Source organism: Triticum urartu, chromosome 3A (assembly GCF_056163025.1).
Source record: "Triticum urartu cultivar PI428250 chromosome 3A, HENAU_Tu73, whole genome shotgun sequence".
Taxonomy (NCBI): domain Eukaryota; kingdom Viridiplantae; phylum Streptophyta; class Magnoliopsida; order Poales; family Poaceae; genus Triticum; species Triticum urartu.
The window spans coordinates 118135714-118160382 of NC_141875.1; positions in this window are offsets into that span (position 1 = coordinate 118135714).

Below are 24669 nucleotides of genomic sequence, written 5' to 3' on the forward strand. Positions count from 1 at the left end.
TACTTGGCCGCATCGGCAGCGCTCGCCGCCAAATCCATATATACATCCTCCAAACTCCACAGCCGATCCAGAGGGGCATACCGTGGATCTACGAACTTCCTCCGCAACATAAAGGATTTCCCAGCTACAATATCCCCGACTTCTCGCAGCTCCTCCTTCTTTGCCCTCATAGCAGAGCGGAGGTCCTTTCTCATCGCAGCAGCCTTCTCAAGGTCCGATGCCTTCGCTTGGTTTTCCTTTTCAAGAACCCGGCAACGGTCGGCGGCGGCTTTTAATTCTATGGCCATCTTGGCCATCTTGCCTCGGCTCTCACCATGCGCGGCCTTCTCGGCTTGCAACTCTTCAGTCGCCTTCAAAGCAGCCGCATTACCCAACCTCGCTTGTTCCTTGGCTCGGGCAAGTTCTGCCCGCAAGGCTTCAACAGTGGCAGCTCCATCTGCAGTCACAACATATTAAAGATACTGGCATCATGCTGCTCTTCCTATGTGGCATTTACCAGATAATGACACTTACCCTGTGCCTCGTCAAGCCTCTTGTTAACAAGCTCGATGTCGGCATATGCCGCATCCAACTGCCGTTCTAAATGGGCAAACTCGCTAGTCCGGCTAGCCACCGGAGCTTCCATCACCTGCACATAGAGGCAGTATGGTTATTACCTGGGAATATGATCCTCTATTCGTCGTCGTTTCCGACGACAACCAGAGTCTCAGGGGATACTATCTACATAGGGCACACCTAGCATGTGCAGGACTATCATACATTCTTTTACATACCTCAAAGCCTGTCAGTAGACTCATAAAAGCTTCATGCAATCCGCTTTCGACGGACGATATTCTCTCCATCACCATATTCATCAGCATACGGTGTTCATCTGAGATGGCCGCTCGCCCCACCAACTCCCTTAGAACATCCGATCGCACACTAGACGGTGCCGGACTCTTTTGTCTGCTCTCTTCGGGAGCCGGACAATGGGAGCTTCGGGGGTCAATGGGATTATCTTCTGGTCTCACCGGACTCAGAGAGGCCCTCCGCGATGACACTTCAGGGTCGCCCGCTTCTGGAGCGGAGGAGTCCGGAGGAGGCGTTTCGCTCTCCATCATCTCTGGAAGAAGATCACCCGAAGACGAGCTCATTTGAGAGGGGCTAAGGCCCGAACTGCAAAGATATATGCGGTGGTTATTTTCTCAGAAGAAAAAGATGGCATATCTGTACTATTAAAGTATTTCAGGTCACTTACGACTCGCGAGAGAATTGATCCCCCCGCGGACTTTGTGCGGCAACAGCGCCCCCCAAGGTAGGACCCTCTGTGGGAGACTTCTTCTCCCGTTTGGAAGCTTCGGCTTCCAAATCCCCGGGCGCAGTCCTTTTCCTCTTCTGGTCGTCTTCCTTCATGGAGACGCTCGCTCCCTCGGTTAGAATGGGCAGCGTTGGGGGCCCGCGTCCTCCCGTATTATCCTCCACAGTATCTTCCTTCAAGGGCTCCGGGCAAGGTGCGGTGTGGAGCATCTTTTCCAATACCGGATTTTCCAAACCCTCAGGGAGGGGGGCCGAACACCGAATCAGCTTCGCCTTTGTTAGCCAGTCCTGGTCAAAAAGCAAACTCTCATAAATAACTTCGTAACAAAGGAGAGATAGTATGTTCGGCCGGAAGATGCCTTACCTGTTCGGCGGCGCGGTTACTACTCAGGCCCACGTCCTCGGTGATTTCCGGACACTCCACCTGAGGTCCGAAGAATGACTTGTACATCTCCTTGTGCGTCAGGCCGAGAAAATTTTGAATGACACGCGGTCCCTCGGGATTGAACTCCCACAGGCGAAGAGGCCGGCATTTGCAAGGCTGGACTTGACGAACCAGCATAACTTGTATTACCTCAACCAAACTGAAATCTCCATTGAAGAGATCTCGAATGCGGCTTTGCAGTATAGGAACGTCCTTGGCTGGACCCCAGCTCAGACCTCTGCTGATCCATTACATCAGTTGTGGTGGATGGCCCGAGCGGAAAACAGGGGCGGCCGCCCACTTGGCACTTCTAGGAGCTCTGATGTAGAACCACTCCTGTTGCCACAATTTAGACACCTCTGGGATGGAACCTTTGGGCCATGGAGCTCCCGTCATCTTGCGTATTGAGGCACCTCCACACGCTACATGTTGCCCCTCGATCATCTTCGGATTTACTTGAAAGGTCTTGAGCCATAGGCCAAAGTGAGGGGTAACCCGGAGGAAGGCCTCGCACACGACAATAAATGTCGTGATATGAAGAAAGGAGTCCGGAGCTAGATCATGGAAGTCTAGCCCGTAATAAAACATCAAACCCCTGACGAAAGGATCCAGAGAAAGGCCTAGACCTTGGAGGAAGTGGGAGACGAACACGACGTTCTCGTTGGGTTCGGGGGTGGGGACGGCCTGCCCTCGGGGAGGCAGCCGATGCAAAATCTCGGTGGTCAGATATCTGGCCTCCCTCAACTTTTTGATGTCTTCTTCCGTGACGGAGGAAGGCACCCATCGGCCTTGAAGGCTAGATCCGGACATGACTGAAGGTTCGGAGCACCTGACCTGGACTTTGGGCGTTTGAGCTTGAGGCGGGGGAAGGATTCGATTGAACACGGGAGGGAAAAATAAAAGCCTTATCCCTTTATAAAGAGGTGAATATCAAGCGTCCTCTCCGTGTCCGTTTGGACTTGCCTATAATCTAGGAGTCCTAGAATCAGTTGGGTTACCCACGCCCGTATTGATGAGAATCCCGGAATAAGGGGACACGATCTCTGCTTTAACAAGACGTGCCAAGGAAACCGCCTCGCATGACGCACTGAGGTGGGATAATAAAACGACTTGGATAAAGGCTTGGCCGTGGTGTGTCGCACTACGGAATACGTCAGTAGATTAGATTTGTGTAAATATTATTCTCTCTATGGCAATATGTGGAAACTTATTTGGCAGAGCCGGACACTATCTTTGTGTTCAAAATCTTCTATGAAATACTTGGAGGAGGAACCCGCCTTGCAATGCCGGATACAATCTGCGCGCTGGACTCGTCGTCATTGAAGCCTGGTTCAGGGGCTACTGAGGGAGTCCTGGATTTGGGGGTGTTCGGATAGCCGGACTATACCTTCGGCTGGACTCCTGGACTATGAAGATACAAGATTGAAGACTTCGTCCCGTGTCCGGAAGGGACTTTCCTTGGCGTTGAAGGCAAGCTTGGCGATGCGGATATGTAGATCTCCTACCATTGTAACTGACTTTGTGTAACCCTAACCCTCTCCGGTGTCTATATAAACCGGAGGGTTTTAGTCCGTAGGACAACATTCACAACAACAATCATACCATAGGCTAACTTCTAGGGTTTAGCCTCTCCGATCTCATGGTAGATCTACTCTTGTACTACCCATATCATCAATATTAATCAAGCATGACGTAGGGTTTTACCTCCATCGAGAGGGCCCGAACCTGGGTAAAACTTCGTGTCCCTTGCCTCCTGTTACCATCCGGCCTAGACACACAGTTCGGGACCCCCTACCCGAGATCCGCCGGTTTTGACACCGACAATGATCATGAAACTTCAGATCAAGTTACTACCGAACCTCGTAGGTCAACCAGAGTATGGTCTGCACCAGAGTGGTACGGTAATCCTGTTCTGGAAGTCATGTTACTAGACCATGACGAACCTACAAACTATGAGGAAGCGATGATGTGCCCAGATTTCGCAAAATGGCTTGAGGCCACGAAATCTGAGATGGGATCCATGTATGAGAACAAAGTATGGACTTTGATTGACTTGCCCGATGATCGGTGAGTCATTGAGAATAAATGGATCTTTAAGAGGAAGACGGATGCTGATAGTAGTGTTACTATCTACAAAGCTCGAATTGTCACAAAATGTTTTCGACAAGATCAAGGTGTTGACTACGATGAGATCTTCTCACTCGTATCGATGCTTAAAAGTCTGTCTGAATCATGTTAGCAGTTGCCGCATTTTATGAAATCTGGCAAATGGATGTCAAAACTGCATTCCTTAATGGATTTCTTAAAGAAGAGTTGTATATGATGCAACCAGAAGGTTTTGTCAATCCTAAAGGTGCTAACAAAGTGAGCAAGCTCCAGCGATCCATTTATGGACTGGTGCAAGCATCTCAGAGTTGGAATATATGCTTTGATAAAGTGATCAAAGCATATGGTTTTATTTAGACTTGCGGTGAAGCCTGTATTTACAAGAAAGTGAGTGGGAGCACTACAACATTTCTGATAAGTATATGTGAATGACATATTTTTGATCAGAAATAATGTAGAATTTTCTGGAAAGCATAAAGGAGTGTTTGAAAGGAGTTTTTCAAAGAAAGACCTCGGTGTAGCTACTTACATATTGAGCATCAAGATCTCTAGAGATAGATCAAGATGCTTGATATATTTTCAATTAGTACATACCTTGACAAGATTTTGAAGTAGTTCAAAATAGAACAGTCAAAGAAGGAGTTCTTGCCTGTGTTGCAAGGTGTGAAGTTGAGTAAAGACTCAAAACCCGACCACGGAAGAAAATAGAAAGAGAATGAAAAGTCATTCCCTATGCCTCAGTCATAGCTTCTATAAAATATGCTATGTTGTGTACCAAACCTATTGTGTACATCACCATAAGTTTGGCAAGAGAGTACAATAGTGATCCAGGAGTGGATCACTGGACAGCGGTCAAAAATATCCTTAGTGGAATAAGGAAATGTTTCTCGGTTATGGAGGCGACAAAGAGTTCATCGTAAAGAGTTACGTCGATGCAAGATTTTGACACCGATCTAGATGACTCTAAGTCTCGATCTAGATACGTATTGAAAGTGGGAGCAATTAGCTAGAGTAGCTCTGTGCAGAGTATTGTAGACATAGAAAATTTGCAAAATACGTATGGTTCTGAATGTGACAGACCCGTTGACTAAATTTCTCTCACAAGCAAAACATGATCACTCTTTGGGTGTTAATCACACAGTGATGTGAACTAGATTATCGACTCTAGTAAACCCTTTGGGTGTTAGTCACATGGAGATGTGAACTAATCACATAAAGATGTGAACTATTAGTGTTAAATCACATGACGATGTGAACTAGATTATTGACTCTAGTGCAAGTGGGACACTGAAGGAAATATGCCCTAGAGGCAATAATAAAGTTGTTATTTATATTTACTTATATCATGATAAATGTTTATTATTCATGCTAGAATTGTATTAACCGAAAACTTAGTACATGTGTGAATACATGGACAAACAGAGTGTCACTAGTATGCCTCTACTTGACTAGCTCGTTAATCAAAGATGGTTAAGTTTCCTAGCCATGGACAAGAGTTGTCATTTGAGGAACGGGATCACATCATTAGAGAATGATGTGATTGACTTGACCCATCCGTTAGCTTAGCACGACGATCGTTTAGTTTGTTGCTATTGCTTTCTTCATAACTTATACATGTTCCTATGACTATGAGATTATGCAACTCTCGGATACCGGAGGAACACTTAGTGTGCTATCAAACGTCACAACGTAACTTTTTTTTTCTTTTTCTCGAATATGCACGAGTGTGCATATCATATATTAAAGAAGAACGACAAAGAAAGCCTCCACCAACAGTTACATTTACATGTCTGTGCGGCGCTTAGCACGCACCCACTCCACCCAGATACACGTAACCTACTCCTCCCTCATAGCCCACCTATACAAACTACCTTGGAAACTCCCTAACTCCCTCTTGATAAGCCCTGCGTTAGCCCATACCATGGCCTCAGACTTCACCTTCTGGATGAGCCTCTCAATCAATGGGGAAACACCGTCGAAAACAATGGCATTTCGATGCTTCCAAAGCTCCCACATTACAAGTAACATCACTGTACGTAGGTCCTTGATCCTCGTTGTCCCATCTGCGCTCCTGCTGCCAAGCCAGTCCCCGAGCTTGTCATCCTGCCTTGGTTTCCAGTCTGCTCTGCCAAGTGCCTCACCTATGCGCGTCCACGCCATTCTGGCGAGCATGCACGTGAGCAAAATATGGTTTATCGTTTCTTCTTCCTGATCACAAAACGGGCACGTGTCCTGGTGCGGTAAACCTCTCCTCGCTAGCCGGTTTGAGGTCCAACACCGGTTTCTGAGGGCCAACCACGCAAAAAAGCGACACTCCAACGGCGCCCTAGACTTCCAAGTCAGCTTTGATGTGGGCACCACCTCCCGACCCCAAAATCTGCTCGCATAGGCCGAGCTCACAGTGAACTGGCCGTGAGCCTCCCAGGACCAAGCGACCACATCCTGCTCTCCCACACGCGGCTCCCAAGCTTGCACCCTCGACCACAGATCCATGAACTGCCGAGTGTGATCTCATCCATGTCCGGCCCAACATGTTGTGCCCAAACTCCACTCACAGCGACCTACCCCACCTTCTGACCTCTCCTGATTCTTGATGGGATCCTTTCATACACTGCCGATGCTACCTCCTGCACCCTCATGCCATCGAGCCATCTATCCTCCCAGAACAAGGTAGTCCTCCCATCTCTAGCCTCGGCTCTAGTTGCTGCCCAGAATATCTGCATAGACTCTTTAGGCACTTTAGTAGTGAATTCACTCCACGGTTTGTTACCATCCACCCTTTGCAGCCACGGCCACCTCGCTTGCATTGCCACATTCAACCATTGCAAGTTTGGTATGCCCAGACCTCCAGCCCACTTAGGGGCACACACCGCTTCCCAGGCCACCGCGCAATTACCTCCATTTGCATCGACCCTCTTGTACCACAGAAATCCCCTGCACACCTTGTTCATAGCTGCTGTCGTCTTCATCGGCAGGTCCAGAGCCATCATCGCGTGTATCGGCATGGCACATAACACAGACTGCACCAGTGTCAACCTCCCACTCTTCGGCATTAGCGCGGACTTCCATTTTGCCAAGTTATCCACCAAGTATTGTAGCTGTCCTGCTGTTTGTTTTCTTAGGGAAAGCGGTAAACCAAGATATTTGATCGGGAACGAGGCCACTGGACATCCTAACTCCTGGCTCACCCAAGCCATTGTGTGCTCATCACATCTAATGGGCAGCGCGGCCGATTTGGCCATGTTTATTCTTAGTCCCGAAGCTTCCCCAAACATGGCAAGATCGCTCTACATGCCGCCAGATCCACTTGCTTTGGCTTCAGGAAAAGGACTACGTCGTCCGCGTATATCGACATTCTTTGCCTCATGCCCACCACTGCCAAGGGTTCCATCACCCTCCATAGCACCGCAGCCTCGAACATACGTTGCAAAGGTTCCATCATGAGAATGAATAGCATAGGTGACAGCGAGTCCCCTTGCCGCAGCCCTTTGCAATTGAAAATAGTTTCTCCAGGCTCGCCATTAACCATCACCTTTGTAGTTGACGTGGCTAGGATACCGCAAATCCAAGCCCTCCACTTTTTCCCAAAACCAGACTGTTGAAGTACTTCCAACAAGAAAGGCCATTGGACCGAATCAAATGCCTGGGAGATGTCCAACTTAAGAAGAACAACCGGGTTCTTTAACGCGTGTAGCCTCCTTGCCATTCCTTGAACTAGCATGAAGTTGTCATGGAGTGATCTTCCTTTTACGAATGCACTTTGATGATTCCCCACGAGGTTTGGAAGTTCCACGGCCAACCTGATCGAGAGTACCTTTTCAAAGATCTTTATTGCCCCATGCACCAGGTTTATCGGTCTGAAGTCTCCCACATCCAATGCGCCTTCCTTCTTTGGCAAAAGAGATACCAATGATCGGTTGATTGCAACCATGCCTCTCATATCCTCCCGATACATACCGTCCATAGCCCTCATGAAATCCACCTTAATGATATTCCAACATGTGGCATAGAACCTTCCTGTAAAACCATCCGGCCCCGACGCTTTGTCCATAGGCATTGACTTAACCACTTTTTCCACTTCCTCGACTGTGAACGGCTCCTCAAGCTGGGACATATCCCGTTGTGACAAGCTCAGCCCCTCCAAGTGGATTGCATGTTGCCGCGGCTCACATGAACCCAAAGCTTGGCCATAAAATGCATCTACCGCCGATGCCACCTCGTCCTGGCCGGAGAAAATCTGCTCATTGTACCTCACTGCCCGCAGCACATTCTTCCGCTGCCTGTGGCTAGCTTGCTGATGATACAGCCTTGTGTTACCATCCCCCTCATGCAGCTGCAGCAGCCGCGATCGTTGTCTTGCAATCAAACGCTCTAGTGAACACAACCCCAAAAGTTTATGTTTCAAGCATTTCCGCAGCTCCCTCTCCGCATGAGTCAATACACGCAACTCCATAGCTACATCTAGCCGTGTGATCACCTCCAAAGCAATGCTAATCTGCAGCTTCACGTTCCCAATCCACTGGTCACTCCATTTCTGCAAAGCTTTTGCCATTGCCCTAAGCTTGCAATGCAGCGTGAGGTAGTCATTTGATGTTGTGGGAGTAGCCTCCCACGCAGCCTGTACCGTCTCCATGAACCCTGCCGCCTTAACCCAGAAAGCTTCGAAGCGGAAGCGTTTGTGAGTTTTTATTTCCACATTCATGTCCAACATCAAAGGGCAATGATCCGAAATAGCTGTGCCCAGAGCCGATAAGAAGCACGTAGGGAACGCCTCATCCCACTCGTTTGTGACGAATATATGATCAATCTTCTCCAGAGTAGCCTCCTGTCGTTCATTAGACCACGTGTACCGGCGACCATTCAAGTACAACTCCTTCAACTCAAGCCTATTCAACTTGGCTCAAAACCTGCCCAACATCCTCCGGTTGATCAAGGCGTTGTTCTTGTCTTCTTGCCTTGCAATGAGATTAAAATCTCCAGCTACAAGCCAGGGGCCTGCGTGTAGCTCTCTTATATCCACCAGCTCTTGGGGAAATTCCACTTTATCCCTGTCCTCTTGAGGTCCATATACACATGTAAGCCACCACTCCGCCGCTCCCGGAGCGTTCACAATCGCCGTGAGCGAGTTGCTCAGGTAGTGTGGGTTTGAGAGCATGACGATCGTCTCGTCCCAGGCCACTAAAATCCCACCACGCGTCCCAACCACATGGACATAGAAAAACTTGGTAAATTTATTGCCAAGGCAATGTTGTACAACCGCTGCAGATATGTCTTGCAGCTTTGTTTCCTGAAGACAAACTATGGCCGGATTCGCCTCCACCACTACATGCCTCACCGCATCTCTACGTGCCGGAGCATTGAGCCCACGCACATTCCACACAATGATCCGTAGGGGTTGTGCATACATCATCACCTCCTACCTAGACCACCCGCATCTACCCCTAGGCCATGGCACCGACCACTTGGGGCGTATCCAGCAACGGCGCCGGCGGATACTCCCACCCAAAGAGGGCCAACACCGCTGCGATGTGCTCATCCGAGAGTGGCCGGTTGAACAGATCGACGTACATGCGAAGGGCTTCCTCAGAGATGACCTCTCCCTCATGAGCCAAACATAACTTACGAATGATCACTTGCTGCTGTTTGCTGGCCCCATGTTTTGCAATCCTCTTGCTCCTCCTCGGCGTGATGTCCAGAATCCTCTTCCTCCTTGGTCTACGGGTATGCGCCCCATGCTTGCGCGTTTTCGGCCCTGCCAAAATTGGCTCAATAGATCTGCGCATGCTCTCACACAGCTGCGCCACGTCCCCTAGAGCATGCTCTGCCGGTCTTGGAGTGCATTGGGAAGCACATAGTGGAGATGGCTCGTCGCTCCCGGAAAGACTCACCTGGAACATGTCCCAATCTTCTACCTGCCCCACCTGCTGCGATATCCCGTCCTCCTGCGAGAGAAGCTCAAGGGCCATACATCCCTGCATGCATGAGGTCTCTGCCTCCTCGCCACACACATGTCCCCCCTCGCCTGGCTGCACGGATCCATACTCGACCAAGGGGGCACAGGAATTGACAGATACTGCTGTCTCCATCTGGGAACAGGAGCCCCTATCCACCGACTCGCTCCATGCCCTGTCGGGCCACACACCAGACCGGGCCAGCCCCGACCCCACTGACAGCTCCATCGAGCCAACCAAGAAAATCTCACTAGACTGCTTTGCCAGGACCGAATCAACCGGCTCCAATCCCGTCGCTACCTGCACCCCATGCCCACGCCATCTCGATAACATGACAGATGTCGGGGAGGCCCACGCGCCGCCCCCAGCACATCTTCCGAGCCGCAAGCTGACACCTCCACCCGGTTGGCCGCCTCGCCCCGGGCCAGCTGTCCCCGAGCCGTTGGCTCCACAGATTCCATGGTCAAGTCACGGTCAATCTCTGCAGTAGGCTCCACCTGCCGCAGCCGAACGTCATGCTCCCTATCCGGGCCCGCAGCACCTTTATTTTGAACGCAGTCCTGTGCCGCCGCCAGAGCGTATGCCGACGACGAGCACCCTGCCGATGGCGGCGAGGCTGCCGCATCAGAACCATTCCTCCTCGCACCCTCAGCTCCACCTTGGCCTTGTCGCCGCGGAGCCCGCCTATCAGATCTTCCATCTTCCTCCGGCGGTGGAGCCGGCAGGATAGGCGGCGGCGCCAGCTCCGGATCGTCGTCCTCATCCACCACTGGCTCGGCCAGCTTGACAATGCGAATGTTATACCACAACGCTACCGTCCTCGCCGCCCGCGGGAAGACCCTACCTCGCCGCCGACGAGGCTCCTCCACGTACAACCTCCTCTGCTCTGGGATGCACTCCGGTCGATCCATCCTCACCCACACCTTGTAGCTCGACATGTCGTACCTCCGCGTCGTGCTGTCCACCACTCCAACCACGAGCCCCAGGCCATGGAGGACCGTATTAGCCGTCCTCCTCGTCCACGCGTGCGCCGGCACCCCCACCAGCGCCACCGGCACCAGAAAGGATAACGCCGCTCCGGTAGCCTACGCCTGCCTCAACCATGGACGCAACGACAAAGAGAAGCCGGCCGCCGAAGATGGCGACAGACCCCCCTGCCGCACCATCCTGTCGCACGTGCTCTTCTCTCTGCACAGCACCAAGAAATCCTCCGGGAAGAAAGCTCGAATCGACATGTCCATTGGCCCAATGTGAAATCCTCGTGCAAGGCCGCCGCTACCCTTGCCAGGTCGACCTCCGGCCTGGTACCCGTAATCGTCACCACTGCCGCCTTGGACAGCTCCGCCTCCATCTACCAGAGATCCTCCGCCCCCTCCATGAAGCAGCAACCCACTTCCTCGACGACCGGCTGCTGCACACCGAAAGCCGGCCGAGGGACATCCACCGGCTCGAAAGGCACCGAGAACACTGGGCCAGCCTCGCTCCCAGCAGCGCCGTTCCGGACCACCTGATTTCATGGGCGCCCCACCCTGCGCGCGCCCTGTGGCGGCGGCCCTGATGGGGGCGGCGGAGGCACCAACGTCATCTGGGATGGCCCCTGCACCACCTGCCTGACGAGAGAGACAAGAGGGGCGTCGATGGCACCAGACACCTTCCTTTGTCGCAACGTCGACACCTGCTGCTGGCGCACCAGGGCCTCCACCGGCGAGGCGCTCCCCCTCTAGCCACAGTTCCTGGCAATGTGCCCGAACCCACCACACCGCACGCACAGAGTCTCATTCGGACAATCCCTTGAGATGTGCCGGTCATCTCCACAATTGTAGCAACAACCATGCAGAGCAGCCGTAATTCTTGTCCGCGGCGGCCTCAAGGTGGGGAGCGTCGGTGAAAGCCGCCTCCTTGTTGCCGGCCGCGGAGGAGAGACAGGGCCGCTCCATCAGCCTTGACGAACCACCCGCAGCACCGCCCTGGACGATGGGACCGAACGCTGTGCCGAGCACCTCGGGGACGGTAATGGAAGATCTAAGCGGCGGCCTCGTCAGGGACTGCGACCCCTCGGAGGAATATGAGGACCCTACCGACAGAGAGACCCGTGAGGCCATGAGACTGGGCGCTGGCTCCGGAGTAGAGACCGGCGAAAAAAGGCAGCTTTGGTGGCCACCGGCGCCGGAGTGGCCACTGGTGCTCAGAGAGGGGAGGGGAAGGCGCTCAGAGAGGGGAGGGGGCTTTCGTCGCTTGGTTGATCGTCACAACGTAACTGGGTGACTATAAAGATGCTCTACAGGTTGATACGTCTCCAACGTATCTATAATTTTTGATTGTTCAATGCTATTATATTATCAACCTTGGATGTTTTTATATGCATTTATATGCTATTTTATATGATTTTTGGGACTAACCTATTAACCTAGAGCCCAATGCCAGTTTCTGTTTTTTCCTTGTTTTTGAGTTTTACAGAATAGGAATACCAAACGGAGTCCAATTGACGTGCCATTCTTAACGATTTTTTATGGACCAAAAGAAGAACCCAGAGTAAAAGAGTTGGGCCAGAAGATTCCCGGGCCGTCCATGAGGGTGGGGGGTGCGCCCACCCCCCGGGTGCGTGGGCCTACCTCGTGGACGACTCGGGCACCTTCTTGACGTGAGACCTACGCCAAAAATTCCTATAAATATAGAAACCTCCAGAAAATAACCTAGATCGGGAGTTCCACCTCCAGAAGCCTCCGTAGCCATCGAAAACCAATCTAGACCCGTTTTGGCACCCTGCCGGAGGGGGGAATCCCTCTCTGGTGGCCATCTTCATCACCCCGGCTCTCTCCATGACGAGGATGGAGTAGTTATCCCTCGGGGCTGAGGGTATGTACCAGTAGCTATGTGTTTGATCTCTCTCTCTCTCTCTCTCTCGTGTTCTTGAGTCGGCACGATCATGATGTATCGCGAGCTTTGCTATTATATTTGGATCTTATGATGTTTCTCCCCCTCTACTCTCTTGTGATGAATTGAGTTTTCCCTTTGAAGTTAACTTATCGGATTGAGTCTTTAAGGATTTGAGAACACTTGATATGTATGTCTTGCAAGTGATTATCTGTGGTGACAATGGGATATCACGTTATCCACTTGATGTATGTTTTGGTGATCAACTTGCGAGTTCCGTGACCTCGTGAACTTATGCATAGGGGTTGGCACACGTTTTCGTCTTGACTCTCCGGTAGAAACTTTGGGGCACTCTTTGAAGTTCTTTGTGTTGGTTGAATAGATGAATCTGAGATTGTGTGATACATATCATATAATCATACCCACAGATACTTGAGGTGACATTGGAGTATCTAGGTGACATTAGGGTTTTTGTTGATTCGTGTCTTAAGGTGTTATTCTAGTACGAACTCTATGATAGATTGAACGGAAAGGATAGTTTGTGTTATTTTACTATGGACTCTTGAATAAATCGATCAGAAAGGATAACTTTGAGGTGGTTTCGTACCCTACAATAATCTCTTCGTTTGTTCTCCGCTACTAGTGACTTTGGAGTGACTCTTTGTTGCATGTTGAGGGATAGTTATATGATCTAATTATGTTATTATTGTTGAGAGAACTTGCACTAGTGAAAGTATGAACCCTAGGCCTTGTTTCCTAGCATTGCAATACCGTTTGTGCTCACTTTTATCATTAGTTACCTTGCTGTTTTTATATTTTCAGATTACAAAAACCTATATCTACCATCCATATTGCACCTGTATCAGCATCTCTTTGCCGAATTAGTGCACCTATACAATTTACGATTGTATTGGGTGTGTTGGGGACACTAGATACTCTTGTTATTTGGTTGCAGGGTTGTTTGAGAGAGACCATCTTCATCCTACGCCTCCCACAGATTGATAAACCTAAGGTCATCCACTTGTGGGAAATTTGCTACTGTCCTACAAACCTCTGCACTTGGAGGCCCAACAACGTCTACAAGAAGAAGGTTGTGTAGTAGACATCAAGCTCTTTTCTGGCGCCGTTGCCGGGGAGGTTAGCACTTGAAGGTATATCTTTAGATCTTGCAATCGAATCTTTTAGTTTCTTGTTTTATCACTAGTTTAGTCTATAAAACAAACTTACAAAAAATGGAATTGAGGGTACCTCATATGCTTCATCTTTTTAATGTCTTTCGTGAGAATAAGGATTCCGATACTTGTGCTCAAGTGCTAGAAGAAGAAATCTATAAAATGTTTGGCACTAAATCTTTGTATGATGAGCATGATTGCAATGTTGTTAGTATGAATTCTTTTAATATCCATGATGCTAATGATATGTAAAGCCACAAGCTTGGGGATGCTATGTTTGATGAAGATGATATTTTTTGTCCCCCAAGTCTTGATGAGCAAATTTATTTTGATGATAGTATGCCTCCTATTTATGATGATTATATTGATGAAAGTGGGTTTGGAAAAGTGTCAACTTTAGGAAGTAATGATCCCACTATTTCGGAGGGTGTTGAATCTTATTGTGATAATTATGAAAGTGGGTTTGGAGAGGTCATGACTTTAGTTAATGTTAATCCCACTATTTTGGAAGAGTGTCAACTTTGCATACTTGTAGATCATGAAAAGAATGCTTCATGTGATGGTTATATTGTTGAATTCATTCATGATGCTACTGAAAATTATTATGAGGGAGGAATATATGCTCGTAGGAATTGCAATAATATCAAGTTTCCTCTCTATGCGCTTAAAATCTTGAAGTTATGCTTGTTTTGCTTTCCTATGCAAGTTGATTCTTGTTCCCATAAATTGTTTGCTCACAAAATCCCTGTGCATAGGAAGTGGGTTAGACTTAAATGTGCTAGTCATATTCTTCATGATGCTCTCTTTATGTTTCAATTCTTATCTTTTATGTGAGCATCATTGAAATCATCATGCCTAGCTAGGGGCGTTAAACGATAACGCTCGTTGGGAGGCAACCCAATTTTATTTTTGTTCTTTGATTTTTGATCCTGTTTAGTAATAAATAATTCATATAGCCTCTGTTTAGATGTGGTTTTTTATGTTTTAATTAGTGTTTGTGCCAAGTAGAACCTTTGGGAAGACTTGGGTGAAGTCTTTGCGATCTTGCTGTAAAAAACAGAAACTTTAGCGCTCACGAGTTTTGCTGCCATTTTTTAATGGAGAGTGCGATTAAGTTGATTATTTTTGCATATGATTAATAGATAAATTCCTCACGTCCATAAATTTATTTTATAATTTTTGGCATTCCATAAGTATACGTTTGATCCAGATTAGTACAGACTGTTCTGTTTTTGACAGATTCTGTTTTCTATGTGTTGTTTGCTTATTTTGATGAATCTATGAGTAGTATAGGAGGGTATGAACCATAGATGAGTAGGAATACAGTAGATATTACACCAATATGAATTTATAATGAGTTCACAACAGTACCTAAGTGGTGATTTATTTTCTAATACCAACGGAGCTTACAAGTTTTCTGTTAAGTTTTGTGTTGTGAAGTTTTCAAGTTTTGGGTAAAGATTCGATGGACTATGGAATAAGGAGTGGCAAGAGACTAAGCTTGGTTATGCCCAAGGCACCCCAAGGTAATATTCAAGGACAACTAAGATACTAAGCTTGGGGATGCCCTGGAAGGCATCCCCTCTTTCGTCTTCGTTCATCGGTAACTTTACTTGGAGCTATATTTTTATTCACCACATGATATGTGTTTTGCTTGGAGCGTCATTTTATTTTATTTAGTTTTGCTTGCTATTTGAATAATATCCCAAGATCTGAAATTTTTAAATGTTAGAGAGTCTTCACATAGTTGCATAATTATTCGACTACTCATTGATCTTCACTTATATCTTTCGGAGTAGTTTATCATTTGCTCTAGTGCTTCACTTATATCTTTCTAGAGCACGGTGATGGTTTTATTTTGAAGAAATTGTTGAAATCTCATGCTTCACTTATATTATTTTGAGAGTCCTAAACATCATGGTAATTTGCTTTGGTTATGAATTTAGTCCTAATATGATGGGATCCAAGAGGGATATAATAAAAACTTTCATATAGAGTGCATTGATACTATGAGAAGTTTGATACTTGATAATTGTTTTGAGATATAAAGGTGGTAATATTAGAGTCGTGCTAGTTGAGTAATTGTGAAATTGAGAAATACTTGTGTTGAGATTGGCAAGTCCCGTAGCATGCACGTATGGTAAATTTTGTGTGAAAAATTTGAAGCATGGGGTGTTCTTTGATTGCTTTCCTTATGAGTGGCGGTTGGGGACGAGCGATGGTATTTTCCTACCAATCTATCCCCCTAGGGGCATGCGTAGTAGTACTTTGCTTCGAGGGCTAATAAACTTTTGCAACAAGTATATGAGTTCTTTATGACTAATGTGAGTCCATGGATATTACGCACTCTCACCCTTCCATCATTGCTAGCCTCTTCGGTACCGTGCATTGCCCTCTCTCGCCTTGAGAGTTGGGGCAAACTTCGCCGATGCATCCAAACCCCGTGATACGATACGCTCTATCACACATAAACCTCCTTATATCTTCCTCAAAACAGCCACCATACCTACCTATTATGGAATTTCCATAGCCATTCCGAGATATATTACCATGAAACTTTCCACCATTCCGTTTATTACGACACACATCATCATTGTCATATTGCCTTGCATGATCATGTAGTTGACATCGTATTTGTGGCAAAGCCACCATGCTAATTTTCATACATGTCACTCTTGATTCATTCCATATCCCGGCACACCACCGGAGGCATTCACATAGGGTCATATTTTGTTCTGAGTATCGAGTTGTAATTCTTGAGTTGTAAGTAAATAAAAGTGTGATGATCATCATTATTAGAGCATTGTCCCATGTGAGGAAAGGATGATGGAGACTATGATTCCCCCACAAGTCGGGATGAGACTCCGGACGAAAGAAAAAAAAAGAGAAGAAAAAGAGGCCAAAAGAGAGAGAAGGCCCAAATAAAAAAATAAAAAATGAGAGAAAAAGAGAGAAGGGACAATGTTACTATCCTTTTCCACACTTGTGCTTCAAAGTAGCACCATGATCTTCATGATAGAGAGTCTCTTATTTTGTCACTTTCATATAGTAGTGGGAATTTTTCATTATGGAACTTGGCTTGTATATTCCAATGACGGGCTTCCTCAAAATGCCCTAGGTCTTCATGAGCAAGCAAGTTGGATGCACACCCACTTAGTTTCTTTTGATGAGCTTTCATATATTTGTAGCTCTAGTGCATCCGTTGCATGGCAATCCCTACTGCTCGCATTGACATCAATTGATGGGCATCTCTGAAAGTGCTAGTTATCGACTAGAGGGGAGGGGTGAATAGGCGATTTTTATGAATGTCTTCAAAACATGGGAGTTTCGAAGACAAACAGTAGAAATGAACCTATTGGCATGCAGCGGAAGGTAGACTATGTCGGCGTTCTGGGAACGGGGGTCCCCAGACTTGTCTGCCTGCGGCCTGCGGCATGGCTCAAAGGGGGGCCCAGCACGGCCCATCTTCATCAACAGAGACCCAAGACCCTCGCGAGGGGCCAAGCCTCGCGGGGTGGACGACACAGAGCTTCCTCAGGCACGACCTCATCAGGCTGGCTCGTGAGGAGGCGGAGAGATCAAGGCGGGGTACCTCACAAGGTGCCCGTGACGCAAGCCATGACGACCAAAGGCGCCAGGCGGGCGCCAGCCCGCGCAGTGTCCTCCTTTCCTCTTTGGTGCAAAGGGAGCAAGCGCAGCCATGGAGTACCGAGGCATCAGGCAAAGGTTGCCATTTCAATGCAACAAGACAAGACCAGGAGGACTGCAAGACGGAGGTCATCGTGGAGCCCAAGACGGCGTCACCACCAGAGCTTTGTGCAGGCGAAGACTACTTTTGTCAGGATAGCTAGTACTAGCTGTCCCCCTTCAAATTAGCCCGCCATTGTTGGCTCCCTTCCCGCTCGATATTTGGGAAGAGGACCAGGGCCTCTATAAATAGGACCAGCCACCCACAAGGCAAGGTAGAAGGTAGAAGGGAGAAGAGGAAAAAGAGAGAAGAGAGAAGAGAGAGGCAAAGGACGAAGAAGAGAAGATCGAAATCCGAGAGAGAGAAGGGTGACTGAACTCCCCCTAGCAGTTCGTCCCCCCCAGCCAAGAACAGACCCTCGCGAGGCTGCTCTTCCTTGTATTGTTCATCATCATCAGCCCAAGAGGCAATCCACCACACCACACACTAGAGTAGGGTATTACACCACAATGGTGGCCCGAACCAGTATAAACCCTGTGTCTCTTGTGTTGTTGTTCCCATAGCTTAGATCTTAGTGAGGCGGAGGGGTGCAGGTAGGTAGGAGGCGAAATCTCCATGCGCACCCCAGTGTTTGAACCTCAAGGGTCTGCCGGAACCCGAAACCCGACATTTGGCGCGCCAGGTAGGGGTGCGCCGGAATCCACCTTCTACCGCTTCACGCCCCGTCGCGTCATCATCGCCATGTCCGGCGACCAGGCGGGCAACCCAGATCCATGGGCGGCGTGGCCCGCCCGCGCAGAGCCACTCGCCTCAGGCAACCCCGTGCCCCAGGCAGCTCGTGGTCCGCAGGGCGCTGCGGGCCGCGGGCGACGTGGACAGGCTTCGGCAGCTCTCACACCGCGGCAGGCGCAGTAGGCAGCAAGGGCCTCCAATCACGCCGCGACCACGACACCGTACACCCGCCGGGAGCAGGCGAACTCGAGGGCCGCGCTCACGGTGGCCCGAGAGCCGCTGTAGTGCAGGCTGCTGGAGGGCGGCCGCGACGTGCTGCTGGAGCGGGTGGCAGAGCTCCTGGGCTTCGCCACCTCGAGGGCTCACCCCTTCTGCACCCAGCTCCCATCTCAAGCCCAGGGCGGCCCGCGCGGGGGCTCCGCGCGCGCCCGCGGGCTCCAAGGCTACTCCAACGCCAGCGAAGCTGTCAGTACCGGACCGGCGGCGGCGCTGCCCCCGCTCCCGGTCCGCGAAGAAGGAGGGCGCGACACGACCCACGGCCCCAGTGGGCAGCTGCGCTACCACCCCACGGTGGGCGCGTCAAGCAGAGCTGCGTGGCTCGCAGAGCACCATGGCACGACCTTCGGGATGACGGCACCAGAAGAATACGTGCCCCTCATGATGGACCAAGGACACCCTCACGAAGGTGAACAAGGCTCGCCCCTCAGCCCAAGCTGGGGGGACGAGGCGCCAGAAGCTGAGCCCTTCCAGGAGTCCCGGGACGGTCCCACTAGGCACGCTGGAGGCAACGATTATCGGGTACCGCTAATTCTTCAGGAGCAGGCATACGCTAACCATGGATCGCAGGAGGTGCAGGTCGCCACAGCGAGCAGCTGCCCCGCTCCCACAGTCTCCTACCCCTCGGGAGGAGGGCGCAGGGGGCTGCAGGAGAGGGGCCGAGATCTGACATCACCACCACGGCGTTCGGAGCAAGGTGTTCTCAGGAGGTAGGCCCTCCGCTGGGGAGGTGCCTCAGGGCCTGCCCCCGGCGGAGGACCCGTGGTCGTCGGGGGAACCGCTGGCGACCGCTCTACCCCATCGGCGGCGTCCTGGTTTCCGGTCGTCGTTGATGGCACTAGAGTGTGGCGCAAGGCGGGGCCCTCGTCTGGCGATATGAAGCAAGGTCGGTACCTGTGAAGAAGGCCCAGTGCCTGTGAAGCTCGCCGCCCCATGACACTCTCACGTAATAATGAGTGGGGCTGTACACGCCCCAGAGTCTCAGGGGTGCCAGCCTCAGGCCCTGGGGCTCCCTCCCACGCCCAGTGGCAGCACTTAGCTCCGCGTTGGTGAGAAGACGTCCAAGACTAGATTAGGTGCTGGACGCGGCCTTTTGTCTGCTTTCATTGCTTTTCCCTTTGGTTGTCGCTTTCCCCCGCTGGATTCAAGTTGGATTCGAATTTGAGATTTGCGTGTGTTCGGGGAAGGGGTGTTTAGTCTCGTTCGAGCAATTTCTCGCGTTTTGGTTACCACTTCGCCTCAGCTGCCTCCCCTCGTGAGCCCCTCGCGAGCCGGGTCAGGCCTAGCTTGCGTGCAGCCCAGACTGCCGCCGCCGCGTCCTCTTAGGAGGGTGTTTTACTGTAGATCCTACGGATTCAATCAGGGAACACTCAGGACACCATAGCCTCCCACGGGCTACCTCAGGGCCAGCACGGGACAAAGGTAAACTAGCCGACCAGCGCGTCGCTTAAGCCAACCACTTGGCGTGGGCGCATGGGCAATGTAGCGTCTACTAATACGATGAACACAAGTTTTACATAAGGGGCTCCCCCTCCAAAATGCTCTCACCGCCATCAGGCCAAAACCTGAGTTCTATTCATGCAGGGTAAGGAAGTAGGAACGATGCACAATCAGTCAGATAAATCCTCCAATGCGTCCTCAGGAGCACCACCCGAGCCGTTGCTGGCGTCGCTGAACTCGCCATCGCTGTCCGCGTCGCCGCCAGCGGCGTCAGGGCCGTTCACCACACCGCCCTCGTCGGCAGCCACTATCACGCCGTCGTTGTCTAAAGCGAAGGCCCTGATAAGAGCATCCACATTGTCTTCCACCCAGTGCGCCAGATCGTCTCGGACGGCCTGGGGGACTGGGGCGATGACGGCGTCGAAATCAAAGTGGGGATCCATGTTCTGGAGATGGCTGAAGACGCGAGAAAAGGCGCGCACGAGCAGGGCGTGGCTCCTCTCCTCCCCCAACCTGTCAGCCCTGACCGACCGCGCCTCTAGCTGCGTCACCACGTCAGTGAAGAACTGAAGATTGCCGGCGTAGTTGACTGCGTGCGGCTCGCCAACAGCCGCCTCGCAGATGTTGCCCAAGGCTGCGTTGGCTCTCTCCCGGAGCGTGGTGAGCATGGGGCCGTGCTCATGCTCCAGGATCCGCCGCTGACGTATCTCGTCTGCATTCTGGCACGTAACGACCTCAGCCTCCTCCACCCGCTGGCGGAGAAGGAGCACCTCGGCCTGGGAGGTGGTTAACTCACCTTGCGCCACCTGAAGGGCGGCCCGAAAAGCATCGGCCTGCCGCGTCGCCTCCTCCAACTTGGCCCTCAAGGCAGCAGTCCTGCCTTCAGCCTCGGCCCGGATCAACCCCAACTTCTCTTCGAACTCGTGCTCGAGGTTCAAGTGCGCCATTGCCACCCGACGTCCGACCTCTTCCAGGACACGGGCTTCCTGTGCAGCGACATCGTCCTCCGCCTGCGTCACCAAGCGCTCCCTCGTCTCTAGACGCTCGTACTCGCGGGTACGTTCGGCGGCTTCCAGCGTCAGCGCCTCCTCACGCTTCTGGAGATCTGCTGAGTCGCTAGAGGCCACCTTCATCGACGCGAGGGCTGCCTCGCGCAGCTCCACATGCTCCTCCAGTGAGTGGCACCTATCGGATTTCGGGTTCCGGAAGACCCTTGAGGTTCAAACACTGGGGTGCGCGCGGAGATTTCGCCTCCTACCTACCTGCACCCCTCCGCCTTGCTAGGATCTAAACTATGGCAAGAACAACACAAGAGACACATGTTTTATACTGGTTCGGGCCACCGTTGTGGTGTAATCCCCTACTCCAGTGTGTGGTGTGGTGGATTGCCTCTTGAGCTGATGATGATGAACAATACAAGGAAGAACAGCCTCGCGAGGGTCTGTTCTTGGCTGGGGCGATGAACTGCTGGGAGGAGCTCAGTCACCTTTCTCTCTCTCTCTTTCTGATCAAAACCCCTCTCTCAAGAGCCTCCTTCTCCGAACTCCTCAGCTCTCTGTCCCCCTCTTGCAGGTGGCTGATCCTATTTATGGAGGCCCTAGTCCTCTTCCCAAATATCGAGCGGGAAGGGAGCCAACAATGGTGGGCTAATTTGAAGGGGGACAGCTAGTATCAGCTATCCTGACAAAAGTAGTCTTCGCCTGCGCAAAGCTCTGGTGATGACGCCGTCTTGGGCTCCATGGTGACCTCTGTCTCGTAGTCCTCCTGGTCTTGGTCTCGTTGCACCGAAATGGCAACCTTTGCCTGACGCCTCGGTACTCCGCGGCTGCGCTTGCCCCCTTTGCACCAAAGAGGAAAGGAGGACACTATGCGGGCTGGCACCCGCCTGGCGCCCTCGGTCGTCATGGCTTGCGTCACGGGCACCTCATGAGGTATCCTGCCTTGGTCTCTCCGCCTCCTCGTGAGCCAGTCTGACAAGGCCCTGCCTGAGGAAGTTCCGCGTCGTCCGCCCCGCGAGGCTTGGCCCCTCGCGAGGGTCTTGGGTTTATGTTGGTGAAGATGGGCCGTGCTGGGGCCCCCCTTTGAGCCACACCGCAGGCCGCAGGCAGGCAAGTCTGGGAACCCCCGTTCCCGGAACGCCGATAGTAGCCCCCGGGCCCAAGGCGCGCCCGGACTTGGCCGTGCAGGGAGGCGGAAGGGCAAGAGCGAAGCGCCGCGGGCCCTAACAGCCTGCGGCCTTAGGCGTCGCGTGGCGGTTGACTGGACGTGGGCGGCACTGTTCCCCCCACGCCCTCCTTATTTTGCGCCATGCTAGGCGGACCCGTAGTCGTACACAGCCGTTCCCCTTTTTGTTGCTTGAGCGCCCTCTGTCCTTCCTCCGCTCGAACTCTGGTTTCTGTTTTCAACTCAATCTTGAACCTCCCCCCTTCCCATCGCCATGGCTCCGACGAAGGAGGGAAGAGGGAAGAAACCCGTGTCTCCGCCTTGCCCGCCGCCGTTGGCGGCCCCCACCGAGGGCTTGGGCAAGGTCAGCTTGGCCCTGGCCACCATCTTCAATGAATGCGGGAGGACGACGGCCTGGCCCGTGTCCCACTTCTCCATCGACAGGATAGCCACCGAGGTCCCGTATTATTGCCGACGCCCTGTGGGCGGGTCTGGTTCCTCCCTTTTCTGATTGCTTCAATGCCGTACTTTCCCATTATCAGATCCACATGATGCATTTGGGTCCTGAATCCATCACTCTCCTTTCAGTCTTCGCCTTTGTTTGTGAGACTATGATGGGCATCCTTCCTTCGGTTGCCTTGCTGCGCCACTTCTTCTCGCTGCGCCTTGTTGACCCTACCCAATGCCGGGCGTGTGTGAGCTTTGTTGCCGCGCCTGAGACGGCGGCCTCTGGGATTGACTTCAAGCTCCCTCCACCCGCGGCTGGGTTCCGCGAGCGGTGGCTATATGTGGATGCTGGGGTGCCCAGCCCCCTGCTGTCGGAGCCAACTTCGCCTGCTGTCCCCAATTCGGGCTGGGGCCAGGAGACGCTTGAGAGCCCTCGGCTCGTCTTCGTCTGGCACCGCTTCGCATTCTTGAGGTCGCTTGGCGCGATAGCGCCCAAGGTGGTGAAGGAGTTCCTGCTTCGCCGCGTTGCTCCTCTCGAGCGCCACTCCTGCCGGATGTGGGCCTTCAGCGGGCGCGATGATCGTATGAGGCTCCAGGAAGAGGACCTGACTCCTGAAGTGCTGAGGACGACGCTCTTGACCCTGACAGGGGACCCCAACCCTGGCAGTATCCAGCAGGGAGGGGCCTTGCTGTACCTCTACCAGAGCGGGGGCGATTTTGTGAGGCAGATGCCTATCTTCGATGAGTGGGGGCCGCGCCCCGCCGGCCTTCAGGGGCCTCACGAGAACCCAGTGGTGGTGACTGCCCTTCCAGTCGGCCAAGGCGACTCTTCCTCAAGTGGCGGAGCAGGGAGGCACGAGGCGCCAGAGGCCGAGGGGGCTCCTGGCGGGGTGACAGCGCTGGGCGAGGCTCATGAGGAAGCAGTTATCAGGGCCCGTGCCGCCGAGGCTGAGGGTGACAAGCAGCTGCCCTCTACGCCTACGACCGAGGCCACTGAGGCTCCGTCGGCTTCTCTTGGCGAGGCAATTGGCGGCGCACGTCAGGCAGGCGCCCCTGACGCAGATCGCCTTGACGCTCCATCTTCGTCGCAGGTTGATCCCTGCGCCTGACTCTTAGGCCGCTTCCGCGTGGACTTTGAGGCCCTCCGGAAGAGAAGGGAGGCCCTGGGCGACGATTACCCTTGTCGCCTGCTGAAGCGTAGAAAGTACTTCGCCACTGATGAGTAAGCCTTCTCCTTTCCCAGCTCCCGATCCTTCTGTTGCTCTTACTGACCCTTGCTCCGCAGGCCCCTTCCAGCCGAGCTTGCGGAGACGGCTGAGGAGCCGCCCCCCTTGGCTTCGCCCCCTCCATCGTCTTCAAGCGCTCCAAGTAGTGGAACCCTTGTGGTGAGGGCGATCGACGAGGCGAACCTTCCCGAGGCGTATCATGACCCCGCGCACCTCGCGATCCTTCGTGGGCCTTCTCGTGGCATAGCCAGCCTGCCGTGGGCTTCTCGCCTGGTCGTGGACTGCGATTGGCTGAGGCGCTTCCTATGCTTTTCACCTGGGGACGGGCTGGCCCCCGGCCGGGCTTCTGACGCGACGTGCCCGGCCGTCGCGAGGGTGCCAGCCCCCAGCCCCCAGCCCGGAGTGGGAGTGCTTACTCGCGGCCCCCGGCGCTTGCTTGGGGCAGATGATGGTGTGGAAGACATGCTCGAGCGCGCTCAGGAGCGTCGCGCTCTCCGCCAAGGATTCCTTCGAAGGGCGGCTGATGCGGTAAGCCTGCTTGGAGAGGAGCTTGCCGATGAAGACGTGCGCCTTAAGGCCGAGGGCTTGCGCCTGGCTGCAGAGAGACGCGAGCTGGAGGGCGCGATCACCCTTGTGCGCCGTCAGCGCGATCTTGACGATGCAGAGGCCAAGGCATCGCTAGTGGCCTCTCGGGAGGCTCGATCTTGGGCCGCTGAGGAGGCTCGGGAAGCTGACCGGCGGCGAACGGCGGCGGAGGAGCGGGCTCGGGAGCTCCTGGCCTGGCGCCACTCGCTGGAGGAGCAGGTGGAGCTGCGCGAGGCAGCCCTTGCATCGATGAAGGTGGCCTCCGGCGACTCAGCAGAGCTCCAGAAGC